The sequence below is a fragment of the Nelumbo lutea genome, chromosome 6, assembly GCF_056320005.1.
Source record: "Nelumbo lutea isolate HS-2025 chromosome 6, American lotus-T2T, whole genome shotgun sequence".
Lineage (NCBI taxonomy): Eukaryota > Viridiplantae > Streptophyta > Magnoliopsida > Proteales > Nelumbonaceae > Nelumbo > Nelumbo lutea.
This window is the reverse complement of record NC_142689.1, coordinates 51,903,480-51,922,077: the sequence shown is the minus strand read 5'-3', so window position 1 is coordinate 51,922,077 and position 18,598 is coordinate 51,903,480. Positions and strand designations below refer to the sequence as shown.

Sequence of the window (18,598 nt, the reverse complement as noted above, 5' to 3'; positions counted from 1 at the left end):
GAAGTAGTCTCGCTTCCACGCAGGGACCTTATTCGGAAGCTTATCTAGAAGTTTGAATCCTGGGCAGGGAGACAGGTAATAGGCCCGCCTATGCTTGGGAAGGAAGCTCGCTTGCTTCTTAAGCATGAGGAGGGCGGAGAAAATTTCTAAGTCTAAGGAAAGGACGTATTGACAACAGAGGGAGATGGTCCCGACAACATTACGGATGGAGTTCGAGTGAAGCTGACCAATGGAGATGCCGAAGTGATTCAAGACTTCGGCGATTAGGGAATGGAGAGGGAGATGCAGCCCGACAATGAGCTGCTCCTGGAAGATCACGATCTCATCCGGAGCGTGCTCCCAAGGGAAGTTGCCCATAGGCAAGCTATAAGTGTACTCCCCGGGCAGGTTGAACTGACGAACAAGAGACCGAAGTCTCTCAGACGTCATAGTGGAGGGTCCGAACTTGTCTGGCATTCGAACTCGATGGGAAGTGGATTCCAGGCTGCCAGGGGTGACCTGGACTTAAGGCCCTACCTCGGGCTCATCCAGAAGGCTGTCGAAAGAGACAACCCGACCCGAGGTTTCCACCTCAGGCCCTCCTAAAAGGCTATCTAAACTACCCGAGCTACTCGAACTAGACATTGAAAAGGAAAGGAAATTGAAAAAGCTAAGGGGACTCATCAAGGAAAAGCTACCGAACTAGGGAAGGTGACGCGAGCTGAAGATCTTGGACGCGAGCTCAAGAAACAAGCGCTGAATATTGGCGAAGGAAAAGTAACTAGGGCCCCCACTATTTATAGCCGCTATACCCGCACATCAACGGTCGAAATCAAAGCCATCCAATGGCTCTCAAGAAAACTGGTTGCATGACCCCCGAGGTGAAATCAATTTAGCGCAAAATTTTGACGTCCGAAAACTGATAATCGTTTGACGTCCGCACGTAAGTTGTACGCGACCAGGGCTGGCTTTTGGTCGAGCCGCGCTGACCCTGGCCGAGCCAAGAACATAGGTGGGTCAGACCGGAGGATCTCCAAATTGGACGAAGCACACCATGGGGCAAATCCACCCGTCAGTCTGCGAACTCCCCATGCTGGGTCAAGACCCTGGGCACGGAGAATGGGGGGCAATTGATGAAGGTAGATTTTGCCTAACCCCTTGGCTGTGCGACACATAGAAGCAATCGGGTATGACTTGGCAGGAGCGTCAGCTCGGCACAGCGACAGCCATCCCAAAAAGAACCCCGAGCTCCCCAAGGAGAGGCCCAAGCTCCCCGAAAGGAACCCGCGCTTCCCAAGAGGTGGAAACCAAGCTGTCCCTAGAAGTCCCGAGCCTTGCAAGGAACCCCGCAAAGGATGAAGCCCGGTCTAACCCACCTCGGGTCAGTCCGGGCCACACACCGACACCTCAGGACATTCTGGCACCTCAGCTCTAGGTTGCATGACTAAATAACCGTACCTGACAAGGAAGCCCGCAATCTGAGGCGACGCACCTGACTGATCAGGGATTTGACAAAATGACAATTGTACTCCAACGGCCACCTACTACCGCCATCTCAGTTGTTGCAGAGACGGCCCTGACAGAGTGGCGGTTATGCCTGCCCTCCACAGAGGCTTTTATACCTGATCTGGCAGAGGCTTGGGAGTGAGTGCACCAGGGTAGTTATAAAAGGCCCTCTTACCCCAGAGTAAAGGTATGTGATATTTTTGCGCCTTTTGGTCTCAGTCTCTCATTCTTCTTGCCTTCTCAAGAGTACTAACTTGAGCATCGGAGCATTCCCACCGGGTTCCTCCCCCGAAATCTCTTGTTTCCTCCTTGTTTTAGGCATCTCCTGCTTCGCTAGAGGCAAGGTTACCGGCAGCTTGGACCGACCGGATCATGCATCATTAGTAGTTTTCTGCGCCAATCAAGATTTTGATCTCCAGTTGTACGAACAACCCACAAATCAAGAAAATCATAAAGAACAATTCTAAATAAAATTCAGATTTATAAAATTTAATTTCAGATCAATCGCCCTTTATCTGGGAAATAATTTTCTAGAAAAAACCCTAATCTGCGCAAATCGGGTAGAATGCCTTCTGCCCATTTGCGCAGGTTCAGATTAGCATTAATTCGGTTCAAGACTTGAACCTAGCTCTGATACTACTAAAGGGATGAGAGATCCATCATATGGATGGCCAAACCCTGCAGGTAGGTTGGGCGAAATTACAAAAATTTCCTCTTCCCTCATTTGGGAATCACATTCCCTGTTTTAGAAAATCTGTATTTTCAAGGATTAATCTTGAACCACAAACCGAATCAGATCTGAAACCAGAAGCAGGAGAGGGATATACCTGATATGGAGAAACAATATCTCCCAATGGAGGTGTTCAGCAATGTTCGTCCAATGAACCGAACCCTTCACAAAAATTCGCTGGAGGCTATGAGCACAACTTTAGATCAGCCTTTCCAAAGGTTGATATCAAGATCCAATCTTGATCGTTCCTGCTTGAAAGAGGAGATCGAACTGGCAGTTATGGGGGTGGAAGAAAGGAGGTGGTAGGGAGAAAATAGCGCAGTGGTGCTATGTTCTCTCTTCTGTATCTCTTGCTCTAAAAATGAGAATGTGATCTTCTAATAGGTTGCCGCCCCTTCCTTCTTTTATAACTTAAAAGGGATCAGCTCCTAATCCCATTAGGAGTTGCTAATCCAAATCATATTTGGATTTTAATTCCCTTTAAGAGATAAGGATAGACACTTAACCTCTCAGCCCATAATGATCAAACACTACCCGACAAGAGAGGACCTCTCCCTCAGCTACAAGGAACAGTGTTGTACTCTCTGCTCACATGGATCCTATGAATTAAAACCTTTTGCAAATAATTTAAAACCGTAACATATATATATATATTTATATCTGTATATAAAATATATTTTGCAAAAACAAATCTCAATGATTGAAATCGGCTACCGGTAGTCTTGGTTTCCATCAGAGAGAGTGCTTCCCCGATCATTACCTTTGTCCGACAAAGGGGCTAATCTTGTCACTATGATCATCCACTCAGATGAATTCTTGGACTATCCCAACATACCCAGGTTTTGACCCCCTCTAAGGATCTCACTGATTAGCACATCAAAGATAGCCCAATCCGACACCTAGTGCAGTATCATAGTCGAGTCTAGGGTCAAGTGTAACTTTCTAGTTTTGCTCATCAATCTCCAAGGTCCAGGGCAATACTGGAAATCTGGTCCGGTTCAGGGTTTCAAATAAACCTACACTGCATGTGCCTCGGGTCTCACCTTGGTGGCTGAGACAGGCCACCCCAACATTTGGCAGCACACCAATGTCAGCCTTGGTAGGATAAATCTCCCTAGACTTATCCAACGGCTGTGAACATTCTAAACTAACACAAGTCTCATAAGTGTCTAGTTTAAGGGTATTACACAGAAACACACCACAAGAACATGAATCGAATATGTAATTTATTCATTTACAATAAATGCCATAATGTACATCAATCTAATTGGAGTTAAGGGCATACAACTGTCTAACACGGTTGTTAGGCAGAAAATCTTCCATGATACGCCGAACTGCCCCACAGCGAGTTACCTTACGCCGATTTGCACTACAGCGAGCTACCTTACACCGAGCTGCTGGTGATGCGTCGAGGTGCTTCTCCGAGGCAGCCTTAGGCAGGAGCAAGCTTATGTTAGGGAGCTGACGGGCTTAACTCGAAGTGTCTTTAGTTCGAGATTCTCCCTACTTGTGGGAATCTTAGCTCGGGGTGTTTCCTACTTGGGAGAGTCTTAGCTCGGGGCAACAGAGTATCATCTTGTAGCGAGCTGGCACTTTCGGCGGGTTGGGTCAACAAGCTTTATTGCACTGAGTTCTTCCGAACTCGTTAGGCTAAATTGTCACTTATGTCGAGTCACGTCCACGTGTCCCCTAATTATGAGGTCGGGCCAAATCACCCTCCATCACTTATGAAATTAGTAATGACTTATATTCTAGTTTAAGTATTACTAAATACCAGTCATTAATTTATTATTATTATTCACCATTAATAAAGAACTAATATTTTGTTAATTGTTAATTATTAATTATTATTCATATTTATTTATTTTAATAATTTCTTAGTGATTAATTAATTTTCAATGTTAATTAATAAATAAAAAATATTTTTAATTAATATTATATTATTATTATTTATTAAATTTCCATACATTATATTAAATTTTAATCATTTTAGTAAAAATTTACTAGTTTATTATTTTATGTTAATTTTTTTAATTAATTAATTTTATAATATTTTTAAATAAATTTACCTCTACAAATAACTAAAATTCGTGGCTATAGCCATATATAACTTTTAGCTACAGATAAAGTGTTACTTAGTCACGGATAAAAGGACTATAGCTAAAGATAAATTTCACAGTTATAACCACAGATAACTAAAAACCGTGGTTATAATTGTAAATAGCTTTTACCCACGGAGAAAATGCTCTTTAGCTACAAACTAAATGACCATAGCCATTAATTAACTTTTACTATTGTGACTTATAGCTATGAATACCTTAAAACCGTGGCTATACATTTCTTTTAGCCAAGCTTTTTACAAGTTGTCTGTGGCTATATCCTATGTTTTAGCTACGGTTTTTATGACCGTAGCTAAAATACAGTAGCTATAGCCCCATTTTCTTATATTGCCTAGACTAAAACAAAAGGAATTTCTTACCTCTTCTTCTAGTGTTGTGCAATACATTACCTTTTCCTCCGGTTGTAGTGAAAAATAATCTCTTCTTCCCCAGCGAAGGCAAAAAATAAGTCTTCTTCTTAGACAACAGCAAGCAATGGTGACACAGACCTTCTCTGGTGCCAGAGTTTATGTGCGGCCGATATTACAATTCCTTTTTCCAATGTGATATTGGCAAGAACTCTAACGGAGATCTATTCTCGGACGGTGTTGGGCTGAGGTTCAGGAGGATTTAGGCTAAAATCTCTAAGTATTTGGGAAATAGTGAATAGGGGGTGAGATGCCCATTTTGGTCATTTAAAAATAAAAAAAGTGATGAGAGTAGAATTTATCATATTTTTATTCCCAATTATTCTGTCTTTTATATTAAATTAGCATCTAATTGGACTCATATCTCTTGTATTTTGGTCTAGGGTATGAAAGAAGGCATCAAGAGCAAAGAAAGACAAATCGGATGATTTTTCACAATTTCAACATTGTTCAGTGATCTGGGCCTAACTCACGTATCCGAACTTCGAATGGACTGATACAAAATCCACTAGAAAGATAAGAGAAAAAGCCACAACTTTTATGTTTTCGGCTTTCACAGATTCGGCTTGCATTGAAGTCAAATCCGGGCCTGAAGTTGGGGCAATTTTGTAGGAAGGCCCAATTTGCAGCTGAAGCCCAACTCGCAGAAAAGACTGGCTGAAGCCCAATTCGTAGAGAAGGTCTATTACAAATCCAAGAACAAGAAACTGAGAAGACTCCTTCCAAATCTAAATTCTTAATGTAATCTTAGAAAGATAAAATGATTGAGTTCATTAGATAAAGAGATAAGAATAGGACTTTCTATTCTTGTAAGATAAACTTCAAGAGGAAGTAGGAGACCACCCCCTCCCCTTAAGCTATATAAAGGAGGGGAAGAACCAGCTTTAGGCATCACTGAATCACTTGATCACTGAATTATTCAATCATTCAACTTCTGATCTGAATCAAGAAGCAATGAGCAATCAGTCAAGAAGGGTTCAAGAAAGGTTCAAAAATTCAAGAAAACTTCAAGAAGAAGGTGGCAGCAATAAGAGGAGATCTTAGCACCATGGGCGAATTCAAGAGTTCTTTCTTCTCCTTTGTTTGCTTTAATTCTTCCATCATGAACTGATTTGTTTCTTGCTAGGACTATGGAAAGCCTAACCATGTTAAAGAATATATTTTTATCTTTGTGATTTATCCAAGATTGTGATTTTCATATAGTCTATGAATTATTGTGCTTAATGCAATTAAGAGCTTGGCCACCTCTTAATTGATTTGGGTTATGTGAATGAATTGAGAGAGGAATTCACATAATTGACGGAATAATTCATAATGTGAATTGAATGGTATATAGAGATATATATACATGATTCATCTGAATTTAATGGTTTTCTTGGACTTAATGCACTTCCATCTTGAGAGCTCTACTCGAGAGATCGAAGGGTTACCTGATGGGTGTAGGTTTAGTGTATCTCGAGAGAGCATATTAAATAAATTTGGGAAAATCTCCGCTTATGGGAATGACAATTAGTCTTGGATAATCAGACCCATCAATATTCATTACATTGGTTAGGTGGACCAAAAGCCCTAGCGATTCCATCCATTGCAGATTCGATTAGTGATCACCTTTGCTTTTATTTTCTTTGCTCCAGTTTTATTATCAGTAGTTCTTGTTCAAATCTGAATTTTGTTTGTCGAGATAATTAGGGAAGATTGTGGTTTTAATACTTATTTTGTTAAATCCTCGTGGGAACGATATTATTATACTAATTGATAACTAGTGCAATTGCTAGAGTTATATATTTATAGTTATCAAAAAGCATTTCACGCCCCTAACTAATGTATGGGGTATTTTGGTACAAATGGCATATTTCGCCAGCCGAGTTAACAGTTAGGGAGTTCTTTTTGGAGTGGTGTTCCTTCCTCATCTAAGGGGTACATAGCGGGAGGAAAAGAGAATCCTACTCTAGGTAGGTAACCAACATATCCCGAGTGAGTCGGACTAATTTCTACACTGTTTCAGACTTTGTGTCCAAGTAGAAAATCTATTACTTTCCAAAAACCATAATCTTCACCAAAGTTTTTATTTACAGTTTCTACTGTAATCTTCACTAAAATTAGAAAGCCTGTTTCTTTAAAAGCATATAGCAAGATCGATAGAACTCTTAATTCTATTGAGTTTTAGAGTTCAGCGTGAGAGAGTTGCTATTGTCAGAAATAACGATTCCTCTGCTTCAGCACGTTCGTTTTCTAGAATTAAGTGCCATGAAATCTGCAGAAATCTTGAAACCACCATTAGAATGCAATGATATCAGAGTGTTAATCAAACTGAGCGTCGATGAGAAGCGTCAATGGATTGGAAGATCCAGTGAAGAAGATGAATCAGTCATTGTAGAAGTAGAAGAAGAGAATCGTAGAGTATCGATCCCGTTCTGATTGTCACTCTTGTTTCTCCCGTGGGCGACCGAACATGTTATCGGGCAAAGCCTCTCTTTCATGAACTACTCCTTCCCAGAGACTAATAAGTTTATAAAACAAGTGTTGTCCGATTACGCTCGCGAGGTAGCCGAGGATTCATTTTCGTTGGTCACGAAGCCCAAGACCATTGTAATCGTTGCAAGGGTTGAGGTTCAGACGACGCATCATGGATACGATGAAGACGAGCAGATTGCTGAGGCAGTGAGGGAGAGCACAGAAGCCAGCAGTGAGCATATCAGCGTCGTTCCTGCATCTTTGGCTTCGATAGACGCCCTGCCAACACACAGATTCGACAATGGAGGATCTGATATTTGTTGTGGGGTTTGCCTGGAGGTGTTTTTTTTTGAATGAACAAGTTAAAGAGATGCCCTGCTCACATGTTTTCCACAGAGAATGCATAGTTCGGTGGTTGGAACAGAGGAATGTATGCCCTTTGTGTCGCCATGAGATGCCAACTGATTAAGATACTTACGTTAGAGAGAAGAGAATGCATGGTTCAATTGTTGCAGGGCTTCTTCTTTTCTTCTTTCTTTCTTTAACAAGTTCGTTGCATTTAACAAGAACCTTACCTTCCATTCCGGCGTGAATACAATGTGAATGGGTGTAAAAACCGGTGACGTTGTCGAGCGACCACTGTAGCTGTATGCGGGCGAAGAAGATAAAATATCGGGTCAGGTCGGGTCATGCATATGCTCCGACCCAGACCCAATGGTTTGTATGTAATCCGAATGAGACCCAGACCCGTTCTGACCAATCGACCCAGACCCAGACCCTTTCCTGCCCAAAGTCAGTGGTTTTGCATGTACTCGTTATTGTTTTTGCATATAATCCGACCCAAATCCATACCCGTTTTCCATATATAGAATAGATTATTCATATATGATGAGGGCAGATTTGGCCTCCAATGACATCATGCCACATGGCATCTTGGAGCAACTGGATGATACATAGACACCACCTAAACAATGATTTGGAGTCCCAGATTGTGGTTCGTCTTCGCCCCGACCTGGTGACCTCGACCACAACCTAGGTTGGCTAGAAGCACTTCGTCCAGGGCTGACCTATAGCATCTCGTCACCGGCCAAAGTGACATCGACACGAGGAGTGACCTCCCTCGAGAGTTTGCCAACCTGATTGAGGTCCAAGTGGCGATTTGCGAGACGTGCTCACCGACCAATTCTGCATACATGACTCGTCACTATCGGGTCTCTCGGAAGTTGGCCCCCGTATTGAATGTTCCGGAGGAGACCGAGCAAGGTATGAAGACAGGTCTACGTGTATAGTTACCTTCATGGACTTCGGACCGGTTGGACACGACCTCCCAGAGAACTCAGATGCGATGCATGAAGCCCACACCAAGCAATGCCTATATAAAGGCCTATCCTCCAACTTGACAAGAAAAGAAATAAGACGCGTGATTACTCTACTCACTAGCAGTCAAGCTCTTCAGCTCACATTCATAGCATAATTACTGACTTCAGTACCGAAGCGACCTCACCAGGTTAGCTACCCCGGGTTCTCTGATACACTGTTTTGTAGATTGATCCAGCTCGCCGTCCATCTGGAGTTTGGATCACCTTCCAGCTAGGAATAGTCAGATCGTGCACCATCAATATCATTTCATTTTTAATTCATTACGGTAATTATTTTGCATATTACAATTGTATTTTTACACTAACAATATTTATTAATTTTAATCTATGGTGCAAAAAAGATATGATATGGAAAGAGTTTTGACCAATCAAAACCCACTCATGAATTTTGATAAATAACACCTTATTTGCTATCATGTTTATGATTTCAGTTTATTGGTCAGTTGTTTCTTCATATCATATCTTTTTTGTATTATAGTCGAACCCCGGATAAATTTAATTTACTTTCATAAATTAAATTTTCATTTCTTGGAATATATTATTAAATTATAATAAATTAATTTGTGAAAATTCAACAAAAGTCCAACTTTAGAAAATTAATTTTTAGGATATTTATTAAATTAGAATAAATAATTCAAATATTTTTCAGAAATTTATTAAAAAATTTATCCATGCTTTAATGGAACTATTTATATTAAATTATTTTAGAAAATTATTTCTGTTAAATTTCAAATTAAAATATCAGGTCGAGTAATGCAAATGCTCCGACCTAGACCCACTAATGGTTCGTATGTAACTCGAACGAGGCCTAGACCCGTTTCGACCATTTTGACCCAAGCCCAATGGAATCCGATCCAAACCCAAACCAGTTCTAACCCAAACTCAGTGGTTTGGCATGTAATCCGATCCAAACCCAAACTTGTGTTTATGTTTTAACAGTATTTAATCGTTATGCTTTTTGCATATAATCCGATCCAAACCCAGGCCTGTTTTTCCCTATATAAAATAGTTTATTTTCATATCATTTCATATTTATTTCATTACAATAATTACTTTTAATATTACAATAATTATTATTACACTTAACAATATTTATTAATTTATTTTTCATATCTATCATTTCATTGCATTAACTAATATTAATATTATATAACAAGATAAGCCACATCAGCAGCCCTCTTCTTCTCCCATTCCCCCTTCCCTCATTTCTCAACGCTCTCTCCTTTTTCCTTTACCCCTTCCTAGCCTTCTATGTAGCCCCGTGGCAGCTCTCTCTTCTTCTAGTTGGGGAGGTTGAGTACTTAGTAGAGATGGGAGAAATTGCCATCCATACTCCTGAGTTGTGTAGTCCCATAGAACAATAAGTTTTAAGTACAATAAGCCCTAACAGCTTTCTCCCATACATCACCAGGGCCCACTAGTATACATAAAAAGACAAAATAGAGTCTAGAAGATGTAAACAAGCCTATGGAAGAAATGGGTGAAGGGTTGAGAGATCCATCCCATGGATGCCCAAAGATTGCGGAATAAGGGGCGAATTTCAAAAATTTTTCTCTCCCTTCAACTGGGAATCACATTCCCTATTTAGAAAATCATATTTTCAAGGATAAATCTTGAACCTTAAATTGAACCAGATCTGAACCAAAAGGAATGGGAGAGAATAATACCTTATACGGAGAAGTAATATCTCCCAACGAAGGTGTTCACGCCCAAGGAAGGATCCAAAGACTGCTCCCACTGAAGATGGCGCAGTGCAGGATGGAGCAGAATCAGCAGTGTTCTTCCCAAGAACTCTGTCCTTCACAAGAAACAGCAGGATGGAACGTGAGCACAACTTCCCTTTTCAGTCCTTTCTCAAAGAACTGATGTCAAGATCCAATCTTGACTTCTCCCACAGCTGGAGATCGAACTGGCAAACAGGGCGGCAAGAGCAGGGAGGCGGCAAGAGAGTATTCGCAGGGTGTAGAATTCTCTCTTCTTGATTTCAGCACTAAAGAGGATCTGATGTATTTTTTGGTCTCTCTCAGGGCTGCCGCCCCCTCTTTACTTTTGTTAACTTGAAAAGATCAGCTCCTAATCCCATTAGGAGGTGCTTATCCAAATCATATTTGGATCAGCCTTCTCTTCTAGTGATAAGGATAAACCCTTATCTTATCTGCAAATTAGATTAGCTTTATCCTAATCTTATTAGGAGGTTTCTAGATCTGAATCACATTCAGATCTGGACTCTCTGAGTGGATAGGATTAAGACCCTATCCTAACTACTAATCCATCTCAGAATTCGCCCCTTTAATTAACTAAATTAATAGCCCAGTTCAAAATGGGTTTTAGGCCCATTAAGCTTATGTGCTCACTTAACCTTCCTAACTGCTGCCCAGTTGGGCTTCCTTGTATGGCGTGGGACCCAAGCATTGATCTACACATCAGCCACATGGGTTCGGCCTAGCCTTTGTTACAAGGCCTGGTCGAATACACTGTTAAAGACAGTGCACCCCCTGAAACCCATCAAATGGGCTCTATGGGCCCAACACTTACCCTAAGGGGTCCCTAGGCCAAGCCACCTTCCAGGGACTGTGGGCAGATGCAAGATTAGCCCATCAGGTATTATCCTCAATGGTCTTACACTTAACCTCTCAGCCCATAATGATCTTACACTGCCCGACAAGAGAGGACCTCTCCCTCGGCTGCAAAGAACAGTGTTGCACTCTCCACTTATATGGATCCCGGGAATTAAAACCCTTTTGCAAACATTTTAGAAACCATAATGCATATACTTTTATATCTCATATAAAATATACTTTGCAAAAACAAATTTCAACGGTTGAAATCGGCTGCCGGCAGTCTTGGTTTCCAACAGTGAGAGTGCATCCCCGATCATTACCTTTGTCCGACAAAGGGGCTGATCCTGTCACTATGATCACCCACTCAGATGAATTCTCGGATTGTCCCAACATACCCAGGTTTTGACCCTCGCTAAGGATCTCACTGATTGGTACATCAAAGACAGCCCGATCCGACACCTAGTGCAGTATCATAATCAAGTCTAGGGGTCGGGTGTAACTTTCCAGTTTTGCCCATCAATCTCCAAGGTCCAGTTCAAAGATTCAATTAATCCCACACTGTATATGCCTAGGGTCTCACCCCGGTAGCTGAGACAAGCCACCCCAACTGACTTGGTGGCACCACAATGTCAGCCTTGTGATGATAAGTCTCCCCAGACCGACCCACTGGCTATGAACATTCAAAACTAACACAAGTCTCAATAAGTGTCCAGTTTAAGGGTAATACACAGAAACATACCAAGGGAACAAGAATCAAATATGTACTTTTATTCATTTACAATAAACTCATAAAGTACATCAATTTTGATTGAAGCTAAGGGCATACAAAACTGTCTAACAGCTCCCACTTGCACTTAGGTCCAATTAGGTACTAGCCGGAGTCCCATGCTTTCCACGTGTTTCTCAAACACTTTCTGTGTCAGTGGCTTAGTCAATGGGTCTACCACATTCTCCGCTGATGCTACCTCTTGCTATCATCCTCCCGTAGGTCCAGTGTTGTCATACAACAATGGAATGGGTGATGTGCTGAATTCCAAATTCATGAATGAACGCCTTCATTCATAAGGCAGCATCACTTACGGCAATGCGCTCGGCTTGGGTTGTGGACTATTAATTTGCAACTTAGGACCCCTGTTTGCTGACACTCAGGAAACAACACACGATCCTATCATGAAAACATATCCAGATGTAGACTTTCTATCATCTGGGTCTGACTAGAAATCGGCATCTGTATACCCTTGGATCTGTAGTGAGATACTGTCGAATACTAGACAAAACTCTTTTGTCCTTCGAAGGTACTTAAGTATGTTTTTCACAGTAATCCAATGCTCCTGCCCTAGGTTGGCCTGAAATCTGCTTACTACACTCACTGCCTGAGCTATGTCAGGACGAGTGCACAGCATGGCACACATGATGCTCCCTATGGTAGAGGCATAGGGAACGTCTTTCATGCCATCAATCTCCTCAGAAGTCTTGGGAGACATTTTCTTGGAGAGAGTGACTCCGTGCCTGAAAGGAACATTTCCTTTCTTGGAGTTTTTCATGCTGTATCTTTTGACTATTTTGTCAATGTAGGCAGATTGGGATAATCTTATTATCCGCTTTGATCTATCTCTATAGAGTCGAAGACCTAGTATATAGGAGGCTTCTCCAAGATCTTTCATGGAGAATTGTTGTGATAACCATACTTTCACCGTAGTTAACATACCTACATCATTCCCAATGAGTAGAATGTCATCTACATACAGAACCAAGAAGGTAACCTTATCTCCACTGTACTTCCTGTAGACACAGGGTTCATCCAGATTCTGCTCGAAGTCAAACGATTTGACGGCAGAGTCAAAACGGATGTTCCAACTTCTAGAAGTTTGCTTAAGTCCATAAATGGATCTATTAAGTTTACATACCATGTTTTCCTGACCTGCAGCAATGAAGCCTTGCGGTTGCTGCATATAGATATTTTCAGTAAGATCTCTCATTCAGGAATGCAGTTTTGACATCCATTTGCCAAATCTCATAATCATGGTATGCTGCTACAGCTAGCAGGATCCTAATGGATTTAAGCATGGCCACAGGCGAAAAGGTTTCCTCATAATCGATGCCCTCTTTCTGAGTGTACCCTTTCGCCACCAGACAAGCCTTGAAGGTCTCAACCTTACCATCGGGGCCCTTCTTCCTCTTGTAAATCCATTTGCAACCGATTGCTTTTACCCCGGAGGGCGGATCTACTAGAGTCCAGACTCCATTGGTCTCCATTGAGTCCATCTCTGCTCTCATGGCCTCCACCCACTTCTGGGAATCTATGTCCAACATAGCTTCTGTGTAAGTCACGGGATCCTCCTCACTAGTCAAGGTTTCCACCAGGTAACTATCCTGGTCATAACCATAACGGACTGGTGGCCTGGATACCAGAGTGAATCTTTTAGGTTGGTCACTACCTAGAACTTGTGGGACATCTCCCACTGCTCCTGAGCTCTCCTCATCAAGAACAACTTCCTGACGATGGGTGTCCAGGATATAGTCGGTTTCCAAGAATTGCGCATTACGACTGCAGAACACTTTCTACTCACTTGGGTCATAGAATAGGTAACCTACAGAGCCTTTTGGGTAGCCTACAAATAGGCAACAGCTGGTCTTGGATTCCAACTTGTCTGCACTCGTTCTCTTAACGTGTGCTGGACAACCCCAAATCTTCAAGTGTCTGACACTTGGTTTCTTTTCGGTCCAAAGTTCATATGGAGTATTCGGAACCGATTTGGTTTGAATACGATTCAGCACATAAATCGCAGTCTCTAATGCATAACCCCAAAAGGATGTGGGTAACTCTGAGTGTATGAGAAGCGAGCGGACCATATCCAATAAGGTCCTATTCCTCCTCTCCAAAACACCGTTAAGTTGTGGTGTAGCAGGGGGAGCTAATTGTGATACTATCCCATTGTCCTTTAAGTAGTCCCTGAATTCGTCAGAGAGATACTCGCCACCTCGATCTGATCGAAGGGCCTTAATTTCTCTCCCTAACTGTTTCTCGACCTCTTGTCTAAACTCTTTGAACTTTTCAAAGGATTCAAACTTGTGTCTCATTAGGTACACGTAACCGTATCGTGAAAAATCATCTGTGAAGGTGATGAAATACACGTGTTGATTTAGTGTCCTAACACTCAGGGGACCACATACATCAGTATGTATTAGGTCAAGTGTGACCGTACATCTTTCAGGCTTACCGTTAAATGGCCGTTTCGTCATCTTGCCTTGTAGGCAATGCTCACAAGTGGGAAGATCTTCTACAGTTAGAAAAACCAAAGGACCATCCTTTACCAACCTTGTAATTCAGTCAACACCGATGTGGCCAAGTCGATAATGCCACAGACACGTGGGATTAACTGTATCACGAGCTCTCTTCTTAGGGATTTCAGCCGACGTAGTTTCGGTTTTGTTAATTTCTAGAGAAGGATGTAGAACATAGAGACCGTTCTCCAGTTCCCCGTATGCGATGAACTTGTTGTTTATTTTAACAGTAATCGTATTACTAAAGAAGAGAGAATAACCATCTGCACACAGTTTTGAGACAGAAATCAAATTTCTCCTTAAATTTTGTACATAAGACAGTCTTTCAGTACAATTATTCCTTCTCTAAAAATTAATTCCAAGGTTCCTATGGCCGCGGCTGCAACAGTTGCAGTAGTCCCCAAGAAGAGTGTGACTTCTCCTTCACTCAGCCTTCTGCTTACCTTGAACCCCTGCAGTGAGTTACAAGCATGAATCGAAGCCCCGGAGTCAATACACCAGGAAGCAGAAGCTACCAACAAATTGGTTTCTATAACACAAGTTTCAAAGTTACCTTTATTGGATTCCAGGTAGGTGGGACAATTCCTTTTCCAGTGGCCGGTCTTTTTGCAGAAGTGACAGGCATCCGATGCTTTGTCTTTCTTATGCTTCTTGCTCTCAGTGGTTTTCTTCTGAGGCTTCTTTGCCTTCCTCTTTCTCTTGCCTGTCTTGCCAGCTTCAACAAGCATGGCTACAGGCTCATCCTTTCTAATCAGTTCTTTAGCTCTTTGCAACATATTGCTGAGCTCTTGTAAGCTGACATTCAGCTTGTTCATGTTATAGTTCATGATGAACGGATTAAAGGAAGGAGGCAAAGAGTTAAGGATAGGATCTATCTGGGTAGCAAGGTCCAGCCTGGATCCAAGAGCCTCCAGTTCGTTGATGTATCCCATCATCCGAAGACAATGGTCGTGAACTTGTTGACCCTTGGACATTTGTGCGGTCATGAACTGTTTCAAGACCTTTTGTCGAGTAGAACGATTCTGCTCTTCATACATTGTCTTGAGACTGTCCAATATGTCTTTGGCAAGTTCGATCTGATTGAACTGCCTCTGTATCGGGTTGTCTAAGGAGGCAATGATGTAACACCGGGCAAGGGAGTTTTTCTCCTCCCATTCTTGATAGCCTCTCCTTCGGGCCTCAGAAGCCCTATCACCCGGACGCTCAGGGGCAGGATTCTTTGCCACTTTGTCCAGCTTTTCAGAAGCAAGGACCAGCATAAGGTTCCTGTACCAATCAGCATAGTTTGGGCCCTTCAACTTGTTGTCATCAAGTAGTTTTGCAAAAGATCCGTTTGCCATTTTCTGATAAAAGAGCAAACATCAGTCCACAACCTAATTTGATTCATGTTCATTTCATAGATATGGATTTTAATCTATGATCCATTTCCATTTATTCGTCTCTGAGATTTCCCTCCTCTCTCAGTGACGGAGACTACGGGTTGTCTCTGGAAATGTGGGAAATCACATAGGGTGCATGGAGCCAACTGTTTCAGCTGCATAATCCCACCACCTTTCTGTGAAGGATCACATCCACTCATCATATGAGTTTTCCCTTTGGCCTCTGTCAGACAAGGTTCAGAGCCGTTTTCAGGTAAACCTTTCTGTCCAGTGAGTGCTTATCCATCATATTCGTGAATGCCAAGGTACCGTGAGAGAGTTCCCATTTTCTGGGGAAGCCCCACCCATTTTCAAGAAAATAATTTGAAATTAAATACTGATAAAAGGAAAAACAAGAATCAGTCAAATAGGGTTGTTTGCACAATCCTTCCTGCAAAACAGAGGTTAGATCACAGAATGCAGTTTCACAAACTGCAAATCGTAGATAGCATTTCTCTTATTTGCGAAATCTCCTTCTCTGCGCCGCCATCTTCGATCCAAAATAAAATAAAAATAGAAATCCTATTTCTATTAATAATTACATCAGATAGAATACCTATACATTGAGTCTAGAAAATAAAAAATATATATTTACAGACCCAAAATAAGTCAAGAACTGCAAAATCGCATATTCCCTGCGCAAACCAAGAATTCGATCTCCTCTTGTACGAACAGCCCATAAATCAAGAAAATTATAAAGAACAATTCTAAATAATAATCAGATTTATTTAAAATTAATTTCAGATTATTTGCCCATCTGATTTGGGAACAAATTTCCCAAAACCAAATCTGCGCAAATTGGGTAGAACGCCTTCTCCCTAATTGCGCAGGTTCAGATCTGAAACAGAATGGTTCAAGATTTGAACCTGTGGCTCTGATACCACTGAAGGGTTGAGAGATCCATCCCATGGACGCCCAAAGATTGCGGAATAAGGGGCGAATTTCAAAAATTTTTCTCTCCCTTCAACTGGGAATCACATTCCCTATTTAGAAAATCATATTTTCAAGGATAAATCTTGAACCTTAAACTGAACCAGATCTGAACCAAAAGGAATGGGAGAGAATAATACCTGATATGGAGAAGTAATATCTCCCAATGAAGGTGTTCACGCCCAAGGAAGGATCCAAAGACTGCTCCCACTGAAGATGGCGCAGTGCAGGATGGAGCAGAATCAGTAGTGTTCTTCCCAAGAACTCTGTCTTTCACAAGAAACAGCAGGATGGAACGTGAGCATAGCTTCCCTTTTTAGTCCTTTCTCAAAGAACTAATGTCAAGATCCAATCTTGACTTCTCCCACAGCTGGAGATCGAACTGGCAAACAGGGCGGCAAGAGCAGGGAGGCGGCAAGAGAGTATTCGCAGGGTGCAAAATTCTCTCTTCTTGATTTCAGCACTAAAGAGGATCTGATGTGTTTTTTGGTCTCTCTCAAGGCTGCCGCCCCCTCCTTCCTTTTGTTAACTTGAAAAGATCAGCTCCTAATCCCATTAGGAGGTGCTTATCCAAATCATATTTGGATCAGCCTTCTCTTCTAGTGATAAGGATAAACCCTTATCTTATCTGCAGATTAGATTAGCTTTATCCTAATCTTATTAGGAGGTTTCTAGATCTGAATCACATTCAGATCTGGACTCTCTGAGTGGATAGGATTAAGACCCTATCCTAACTGCTAATCCATCTCAGAATTTGCCCCTTTAATTAACTAAATTAATAGCCCAGTTCGAAATGGGCTTTAGGCCCATTAAGCTTATGTGCTCACTTAACCTTCCTAACTGCTGCCCAGTTGGGCTTCCTTGTATGGTGTGGGACCCAAGCATTGATCTACACATCAGCCACATGGGTTCGGCCCAGCCTTTGTTACAAGGCCTGGTCGAATACACTGTTAAAGACAGTGCACCCCCTGAAACCCATCAAATGGGCTCTATGAGCCCAACACTTACCCTAAGTGGTCCCTGGGCCAAGCCACCTTGTAACAACCCAGGGACTGTGGGCAAATGCAAGATTAGCCCATCAGGTATTATCCTCAATGGTCTTACACTTAACCTCTCAGCCCATAATGATCTTACACTGCCCGACAAGAGAGGACCTTTCCCTCGGCTGCAAGGAACAGTGTTGCACTCTCCACTTATATGGATCTCGGGAATTAAAACCCTTTTGCAAACATTTTAGAAACCATAATGTATATACTTTTATATCTCATATAATATATACTTCGCAAAAACAAATTTCAACGGTTGAAATTGGCTGCCGGCAGTCTTGGTTTCCAACAGTGAGAGTGCATCCCCGATCATTACCTTTGTCCGACAAAGGGGCTGATCCTGTCACTATGATCACCCACTCAGATGAATTCTCGGATTGTCCCAACATACCCAGGTTTTGACCCCCGCTAAGGATCTCACTGATTGGTACATTAAAGACAGCCTGATCCGACACCTAGTGCAGTATCATAATCGAGTCTAGGGGTCGGGTGTAACTTTCCAGTTTTGCCCATCAATCTCCAAGGTCCAGGGCAATACTGGAAATCTGGTCCAGTTCAAAGATTCAATTAATCCCACACTGTATGTGCCTAGGGTCTCACCCCGGTAGTTGAGACAAGCCACCCCAACCGACTTGGTGGCACCACAGTGTCAGCCTTGTCAGGATAAGTCTCCCCAGACCGACCCACTGGCTGTGAACATTCAAAAATAACACAAGGCTCAATAAGTGTCCAGCTTAAGGGTAATACACAGAAACATACCAAGGGAACATGAATCAAATATGT

The 18,598-nt window shown here is 42.0% G+C and overlaps 1 pseudogene; it reads left to right on the top strand.

Annotated features, from left to right (window-relative positions):
* Window positions 1-1,033: 1,033 nt before the first annotated feature.
* LOC148848885 (uncharacterized) lies at window positions 1,034-7,665 on the top strand (annotated as a pseudogene).
* Window positions 7,666-18,598: the final 10,933 nt, after the last annotated feature.